The sequence below is a fragment of the Meleagris gallopavo genome, chromosome 2 (assembly GCF_000146605.3).
Source record: "Meleagris gallopavo isolate NT-WF06-2002-E0010 breed Aviagen turkey brand Nicholas breeding stock chromosome 2, Turkey_5.1, whole genome shotgun sequence".
NCBI lineage: Eukaryota > Metazoa > Chordata > Aves > Galliformes > Phasianidae > Meleagris > Meleagris gallopavo.
Window position 1 is genome coordinate 54,515,190 of NC_015012.2, and position 9,606 is coordinate 54,524,795.

A 9,606-nucleotide genomic window follows, 5' to 3' on the forward strand; every position below is an offset into this window, starting at 1 on the left:
TTCTCTTTTTACTCAGTGCTATGAACATGAGTTTAACTTAGGTTATTTTCTAAGATTACTATTTTACACCACTACTCTATAACCCTAAGCCTTCAAAGTGTCTTAAAAGAGGAAAAATACAGAAGTTGCTAAATGGAAATCAACGAGTTACAGCAGCTGAAAATAACCCACATGAATATTGCAATGAAATATGCGGGGGCTCTGAAACAGGTAGTTGGTTTGTTGGTTTGGTGTTTTTAATTGTATTTTGAGTTGCCTTCTCATGGTAGTCTATCTTTAATCAGTGTATTTTTATGTACGTGGCATGGGTAGCTGGCTACAGAATAACATTTGGTATTTAGAATGATTATGAAAATCCCACATGCCAAGACATGCAGTAGCCTCTTCACTGCCATGGAATATACCGAGCTGGTTTGTAGATGGATCTCATCTGTGTCTGCTGCAACAGGTACCATCATCTGGTGTGAGAGGCAAGATGTAATAGGGGTTGAACAAGGGATCTTATCTGGTTTAGTATACAGTGTGCTCCTATGCATTCTGTGACATTTGGACTCTCTCACATGTGGCATGAAGGACACATTTAACTTTGTGTAGGAAGGTCTTGTTGATGCTCATTTTGCAATGCTAGTTTCATATGTAGTCATGGGACACCTCTTCGTCCCACATATCTCGTGTAACTTATGAATGCTCCTGTAGCTGTGATTGTTTAAGGACACGGGTGAGATTCTGCTACCTGCTACAAAGTCAGTAATATTTTTGCACTGGTTCAACTGTTAGTCTAAGAAGCTGTATCTGGTAGTCTAACAAAAATATTGCTCTCTCTATAAACCTTGTCTTACTATGTTGTAAATGAGTTGCTTTTCTTGATAGCCAGTGCACTCTTACATAATCCTGTGTTGCATGGTGCATGAATGGGTTTCTGGACTTTCTATCCACAATCTTCACTGTTATCTTATGTTTGGCAGAATATCAATGCCATTAAGATAAATGACTAATTATTTCTCTTTGGTTTTGGGAATTGCATAAAGCATTTACAATGCCATTCTCTATTTTATGTCTTTATTCTGTCATATGTCCAGACGCATTAGTTATTTCTTGTTCTTACAGACAGGTTGAATTTACTGTCACATTCATAGTCTGAACTTTTTGCAATAGGTGCTATTTGTAAATTGGCTATTTTAGGTTGTTGTGACATCATTTCAAATTGCCTTCACAATGCACATGCACATTTTGTGTAAGTGGTATAGCCTGTGTAGAATGGTGGAACCAAAACCTGAAATACTCTAATCGGTTAGCAAATAGTTAAAACAGAAGTGCATGAATGCAGATTATTTATACAGAAGAAAAAACATGTGCTTCAAATGGACCAAACCCATAAGAAAGGTGTGATTTCCTGAAGAGAACTTCCACTTTGGGTGTACAGACTTTGAATGAGCCAAATTAGTGGATACAGTCTGAGTCAAAAGCTGTGCTGTTTTGTTGTTAGCATTCCACTTGGTAAAGGTTTGTTTTTAGACAGGTTTTAACCATGTTGTATAGGCTTATATGTTAGGGTGTGCTGGGAATGGCATCCGATTGCATGTGCAAACACAGAAATATTCTTTTGATAGACAGGCAGTGCTGGACATGTCTGATGACGCAGAGGTGTTTGGTACTCTGCTTACTCAGCACACTGATGGATTCTCTAGATCATCATTCATTTTTACTGTACATATTTTGGTCTTTCCTATGAAAAACTAAGATGTTCACTAGATGGAAATCCCCAGGCTATTCACGTCATCATTGTCACACTGAAAAATGTACATTCAGTCCTCTGTTTCTTTTATTTGATTAGCACAAACATATGCAAGACTTTCTGTGTAATTAAATACATGGTTAATTCAATGCTTTCAATAATAACCAAATCTATGGGACAGCATAAGTAGCACACTGCTGATTTCCAAAAGTGAAAACTACATAATGAATCCTGATATTAACTTCAGATAAAGGGACTGCCATAGGGGATATCTAAAATAAGATCAAATTAAGGTATTACATCATTTGGCCTACCACAGGTTGGTTTTGACTATCCAAAGACAACCATTGTGTTTTTTATTTCAGCAGAATTCACTTCTCTCTGAGGCTTTCCTTGGTATTGGAAAATTAGAGTTCGTGAATCTAAATGATAGAAACCTGTATTTTCTTTCAGTCCCAAAGCATAGGTGTTTCTGAAGTAGTGAAACAGTATAGAAGTGCTGAAAAAATATAGAAGTTTCTGAAAAAGTTTCATAGATTTCATTCCTATTTTTGCTGTATCTCATGTAGTATATTTGATTATTCCAGTAGACTAAGTATGTTCAGATATGAGTATGAGGAAAGAATGCTGATCCTCATGATGTATTAAGTGCCTAAAATTTAAATAACACTGTAGTTAATGAAGCTTTGCCTATATTAATATGCTCATTCAGTTTACCTGTGCTTCACTCAGAAGTGCATTCTGCATATCTTTCCATTAAAAGTATTTGCATCTTTTCAATTACTTTTCTTTGCTTGAATGTAAAGTGTTGGTGTAAAATGTTGCCCATCTTTTGAATAAGCAAAATGAAAATTATCATTTAAAGTATAAATTAAAAGTCCATTAAGGCTTGGGAGCACTGTACTTCAAAGTTAGGGGAGTCAGAATTGAGGATCTCCGTGCAATTAATTCACCCTCCTCTCACTCCCCAGTTTTCTCTGTGTGCATTATAATACTAATCTTCATTGCACAGTCACATTTACATGCGTGTACACACGCATATGCACATTTACATATGCATATTTACTGGCTAGGATAGTAGTAGCCAGTAGTTTCCATTTCTTCCAACTTGTCCTTGTACTCACTTTGCTCTGTATCTCTCTGCACTTGTATCAGGTGACTTCCTTTGCATTTAGCCTCAGCAAGGGGCAACAGGAGGCCTGCTGGGAGAGAGCAGGAGCTGAACTGAGCTGAGCTGCTTCATGTCTGTCCAGCCCTGAGGGCGAGGAGAACAGGATGGCCAGCTGCAGCCTCTGATGGCTGGTGCCCACTGCCCAAGGGCTCTGCAATAGGTAAGCTGTCAGCTGCAGCGAGCCTCTGCCACTCCTGTGCCAAAGGACATTTTCAGAGGTCACAATTTGCTCGGTTACATCGATCTGCGAAGGAATGGGAATCACAAACAATATGCCCTCATAAAATTTCAAGTCCCTGATCGACAGTGTGGAGGCAAGAGTGTTTCTTCCTTGAAAGCAATGTAAAAATAGTTTTTTGAATTGCTATCATGAGTTAAGACCAAGTGAGACTGTGGAGTTTAAATTATTTTTTAATTACAGATATATGCAATGCAAAACAAAAAGTCAGTTAAAGTTCATGGGCTTATGCTGAGCTATGCTAACTAGGCATAGCAGGGCAAGGATAAACTAGTTTTCCTCAACCTCATTCTCAGAAATGGCTGAACCGTTTCTGCTACAACACTTCTTTTCTTCTTTTTTTGACATTTCTTTTTATTTGTTTTCCAGTCTAGAGTATGTGTTCTAGTCATTCTCTTACCTGTGGTTAGAGTTATTCAAAGAAGACACACTCTAACTGAAACTTGAAGTTCCCTGCAGCTAATCCAGTACCACCTTGCTTGACTGAGAATCCTGAAAATGCTTAAAATAAACATGTTTTTCAAGGTGGACAAGGCTCCTTTCTATAACAAATGAGAACAAGAACAAGAAGTCTTAGGTAGTAAGTATCTTTTTCATCAGAACTTTGCATGTGACCGGCTAGTGGGAAATACATTGATAATTTAAGTAAATATTTTTCAAATGAAAAACACTTCCCACATATATTTTTGGCTGATTATCAGCAATTTCACAGTGGAAAATATCTGTGCAAAACACATATGAAGACAGAAATAATCCACTCTTCCTTGTATATAAGGGGACCGTGTGGCTGAAGCGTCCTGTCTGGAGTGCAAGTTCTGATCTTTTCATACCTTAGCTGCAACTCACGCAAGCCTAAAATAACCAGAGCTTAGACTATCGTGTTTAGCAGTATTCTTAGCAGTTATTTACTGATCTGTGTGTGCTTCTTCATACAACCTTGATGAACAATACTGAAAAACAAGGAAAGCTATGTCATACATTACTTCAGTCTCAATGAAAAAGCAACAGTTTGGAAAAAAAAATGGCATCTTTGAAATGGATTCCCATTTACCAGAATCAGGACAGGAGGCCAAGCATTCACAGGATGTCCTGGAGCCCACGATTTTTCCAGTCAAACTTTTTCAATCCTCCTGAAGAAGATGGCTGCAACACAAGTTGGCCAAGCATGTTTTCAGATCAGCATGGACAGCTGTGGCTTTAAACAATGGCAACCATTGTTAGGTCAATTTTAAAGTAGGTCCTTAAAGTTAATGTGATTATGCAAATGTTGCCCTAACTACCGTGGCTGCCTTATATCCTTCACAAATGACTGCATTGTCACTTTTCATTAGGTGCATACAGTCCTGGTGGTTTGGTGGTATCATTATATCTCTCGGAAATGGACCATGTAAAGGCCATTCACTGTTGGCACTGCATTGTGCTTTCCCCCAAGCAGACCAACCTTGACCCACAAATGAGGGTAGTAGGGATTTTCAGGCCGAATCCTTCGTGTGTTATTCACATGATTACTCCCATTGACTTCATTTGAAACATTTGCATCAGGCATGCACGAATTACATTAAAACGTGATTGTGAAATTAAGTCCAGTCCATTCTGAACTGCAGTGTATCTGGACAAGCCTCTGTAAATGGCTTTATGTGAGATGAATTTGTGAACAAATTCAAAAATTAATCCATTTTTTGTCAGAGAAAAGAAAATGGCTTGGACAAATTCAGCCATTTTTCTTCCCTAGCGTCTTTATCATTATTTGATTTTAATCATGAAATACACTTTTACATAAATATGTGATCACAAATGAGGAAGCTGAGAGATCTCAAGATCCATGTGTTCTGGAAGGTGGCAGATTTCAGACAACTCATCGGTTGGGGGACATGACTGATTTCAGACTCCTGTTTGCATTGCTTTCAATGAAAACCAGTGACTTGCAGTTTCAGTTCTCATCACAGAAGATGTTCTCACAGCAATCTCTTGTTTGGATTGTTTTCTCTTTTTTATGAGTCTGATGTTTTTCTGAATTCTGGCCTGTATGATTTCTGTTCTAGTGGCCAAGTGTCTCCATTACTCAAGCGTGTGATACACAAACTGTGATAGGCTCAGCTGCTAGTTGGGATTTATGTCTCCCCGGTAAAATATCCTTACAGTTTTTAGTAGGATAAGTAAATGTATATTTAGGGAGATACATGAATTTGTTTGCATGCACTTAACATGAATAAACACAAAAAACAATCACCTCCTGAGGTAAATCAGTGCCTCTCCTTTGCTGATTTGCAGCACCTCTCCTACAAATGCAAACTTCCTTAGGACATTCAGTGACTAGAAAATGCGAGGACAACATGTTGTGTTGTTCTGTTGTGTTACTCGCCATGCAGATTCTCACAGCATCTCCTTGGTGCTCTAGGTCACCCTACAGCCATCCTGCGCTTTGCCAGCCTATGTGCACAACTAGTAGAAAACTGGTAAGACCGCACCTACGCATGCAGCCATCAGGATCTCCTGCTTCCTCTAAGCTCGATTCTAGTGGGAAGTTTGGATTAGGGAGTAAAAACCTACTTTGGCATAGCAATACTGAAACTGTAGCACTCAGCATCAATTTTAAGCAAGTGCATGAGCCAGTATGAGACTTCAGGCCTTCTGGAATACTTCCTGCCCTTTAGACAATAGACTAATTTCTGCTATTGAAAATCCTTCAAAAAAAAGTCAGTTACATGTGTTTAAGAGGAAGGAAGAAGAACTTGTACCCCGACAGTTAGGAAGACAAACTAAGGTATCATTTAAATTTCACACTCTATCCATTCAAGCTGTCATATAAAAACCCAGTTGTTGGATTGATCAAGTGCCAGAGAGGATGATAACAGGTTATTTTTTCGAATGCAGACAGCACAGTAAGCCTTAGAAGTGACAACTTAACAATAGGAAAAAAAATCCGGCAGCTTATTTTAATCATCACGTAAGTGAGTTTGCTGCTCTGTGATGCCTGTGGCAAAATCGCAGGGCAGGTGTGTCAGGCTCACTCCTCCTCTGTGACAGGGGGGCTATTTTTTGAGATCTAAACTAGTTGTGCTGGTTTTTAGTGTGGTGATGGAAGGATGACTATCACATTGGTTCTGTAGCTTGCTGCTGTATGAAGGGCAATTTGTATTCTACGTTTTCTGTTAGAGGATGTGGCTACAAATCAGAGGTTGTCAAGGAGAGGATTACCCTAACCTCTTTGATTAGAGAAAGTTAAGGGCATGCCTTAATTGGATTTAACTCAAGATGTCTCACTGTGGGTTGCTGCTCCTGGGGACCCACCACAGGATGTTCATGAAGTGGCAGGAAGCATCATCCCCATCCTGGTCCTTGCAGAAAGGATGCCAAGGCTGATCCTGATGGGAGAGCAGGCAGGCAGCCTGTTCTATCTGCCTGGGGAGGTCACCTCAGTGAAAGGACACTGAGCACAGATAGATGGAGCTTGGCCAGAGGATGGTACTGGATATATATACAACCGCAGTTCTCTCTTCAACAAGGGCAATTTCTTACACGGGGGTAACAGAACTACCATCGTAAGTTCATGGGGCCCATCTACATCTCTTCATGGGGCCTGTCAGCAATGAAGTGAGAAATAATCCATATTCTCCACTCTCACAAAGCGAGGCCTTGAATTTTCTGAGGTCACAGAAACCAGCTACTTTCTGCAATCAACTTTTAGAGGTGTTTGGGAGGCAAAATCTTTCAGAAGGGTATGCTTTGAAATAGAGCTGAATCTGCCAGAAGCAGGAATGGGAAGACTAGGAATGGCCAGGAGAATGAGCAGAGCTGAAAGGAAAAATGAAGCATCACTACCTTTCTTTGTTACTTCACTGAAAGGTGTTTCAGGCTTTGACTGAAGCAAATCATGGCAATTTCTCTATTTTATTGTGATGTGTGATGAGCATGGTTAGGTAGGTACAAGCTGAAAAACTTGTGGAGGTTTCTGTCTCTCCTCTGGCAGCAGATGCAAGCAGCGCAATGCACACCTTTATCTGCACAGGAAGGCTGAGCCGGTGCCTCTGAGGTCTTTGCCAAGAACTAATAGGAACCTAAATGCTGAAAACTCATCACTTAGATAGCTATGGCCTCCCTCTGAGTTCAGATAACTCTTATATTGATGCACATTGATGAGAGAGTTAATGAAACATTAGAAAAAGCGAGCAGAGATAGGGCTTGCAGGAAAGCACACCTGCATGCACACTTTCAAGAGTCTCACACTGCTGACTTTATCAGGACTGCCACGGCAGGCTTGCAGCTGGGCCAGCAGGAACTGGGAGATACAGAGATGGTCTCAATGGTTAGGGTAGAAACCTGTTCAGAGAGAACTTCCTGAAACTTTCTTCTTTGCTGTTGGTGAACACTTCTCTGACAGGCATGTGTGAAGATTGTGTGTTGAATCTGTAGTGATGAGCAGTAATTTGATCAGCTAGAAAAATTCTTTCCCCATTAAATGGAATTTCCTCGGGTGTAAGATGAGCAAGTCTGTAAATGGGCATCCATGCAGTCCAAGAAGCAGAGGCTTGTTAAGAAGTAAAACAAAATCAGTAATTGTGATATTCAAGTGGACTGGAAAAATGCCTTGTAAAAATGTCATGTATCAAGAGGCAGTGTGAAAAAAGCATGATCACAAAGAACTTACAGACAAATAATGGTGGAGTGGCTACATTTTACAATTTAACAATGCATGTTGCATGTTGCATGTTGCATGTCCTGTGTCAGTTTGCAAGCACATCTGAAGGCAGAATTTGGACCTTCCTGATTTATCTTTATTATGTTACCTGTAGGAGTCATTGAGAGGAAAGAAGTCACAGATGAGTTTGTGGTGGTACCAGGGATCTTTAGTGAAAACTGCTAAGACTTCTAAGTCAAGTTCAAAGAAAAGAGTCAAAGGGAAAAAGCATATTTGATCAGGAATGATGGTTTCTATCTGAATTAAGACACTATCCCAGTAATTGGAAGAGGTGGCCAGTGTCTTTCCTTGGCTGCCCAGGTAAAGCATCAGAACACTGAGACAGCATTGGGGCTATCAATTGATACCACTTATGCTAGGGAACAAGGAGGCAAGTAAGATGCAGAACAATGCCTTAGAATCATTCATCTTTCCCAAATAAGAATATTTTTAACATAGTCTTTTCCATTTCACGGGGTATAGAGTTTTTTAATAGATTTATAAGAATACATTTGCTTTCTGAACTTTGCCATCAGCCCTGTCTCACATCCAGCATAGAACAGAAATACAATTAAATGTGGCAGGAGTAGGAGGAGGTGAAGACTACAATGCTACAGCCCTATAGCAACATTCTCTTCTTATATATGCTTCTCTGGCTATGTACGCTTCAGAGGGAGTTGGCAGCCATTGAGTTAGCTGGCTTGGGCAAGTATCAAGACAGTAAATACTGAGAAAAAAAAAACACATTTTCTTCTGGTTTACTTGAAAAATCACTCCATGTTACAGAATATTCAATGCTGGACTCTGTGTTTTACCCTCAAGCAGACTTGCAGTTTTGGCTCCTAACTACAGAATCCTTCTTGTTCAATTCAAATGGTAGTTTTTGTTTTGTTTTGTTTTGTTTTTTTTTCCTAAAACATTTCCATCTCTGGCACCTTCTCAGTCTGATGCTTGTCACAGAGGTATGACTTGTAGGATTGAAGTCATAGGAGTTCAAGTCCCACAGGTCCTACTTCTATGACTGAGTATGCTTTACTGAGGAACAGTACGCTGAGGAAAGCTAGAGGGTTACATAGTCTAGCTGGGAAACACCTCATGCTCTGGTATTTCCCTTTATTTTTGCTCTGGCTCCTTTGCCTCTTTATTTTTAATTAGTGGCACATGCTGAAATTATAATTTACGTTCTTTTCAGAAATCAAAAGAATTCCCACTGACAACATTATTAAGTTGGAATTTGAGCCAAATATCTTACCTCCATTAAATGAGAACTTGACTGAACCTGTTTTCCCTTCATTTGGGTAGGTTACTCTGACTTTGAATGGGTCTGGGATGGCTATACACCTGCACAAAGGGTCACTGCAAGGCCAAACATCTGCCCTGACACCATTTACACAGAGTTTGCTTGCCCAATACACAAGACAGAATTTGACAGTCACAGAGGATACCTCTTGAACTGCTGGAATAAAGGCGTGTATTTTGACTATAGGCAGAACATAGTCACGTGGTGGGGATATTTGTGTGAGAAAGACATGTAGGAGGTGGCGAAGGAAATTTATTGAGTATTGGTGGAGGAAAACTAATTAGGTTCCTGGGCTACAGCATACAAACAAAGCCTTTTCCTTCACTCATGCTGAGTGCCACATGCATGCAGAATCATATGTAAATCTCCCTTAATCTAGCAAGTGTTTTGCATTTTCAATGAAATGAGAGAGGAGGAAAAAGAAACATTTTCCTCTATATTAGAGGTAAGCATGCCCATCAACAAGAGAATTATGGCAATGATT

At 39.8% G+C, this 9,606-nt stretch overlaps 1 long non-coding RNA gene across 1 annotated transcript in view; it reads left to right on the forward strand.

Moving 5' to 3' along the window:
- Positions 1–6,066, forward strand: part of LOC109366101 — a 16,995-nt gene extending 10,929 nt beyond the window's left edge. Inside the window, exons 2-3 of the long non-coding RNA XR_002112185.1 lie at positions 2,891–3,066; positions 3,514–6,066. This is a non-coding gene — a long non-coding RNA (uncharacterized LOC109366101). The remainder of the gene's footprint in view (positions 1–2,890; positions 3,067–3,513) is intronic.
- Positions 6,067–9,606: the final 3,540 nt, after the last annotated feature.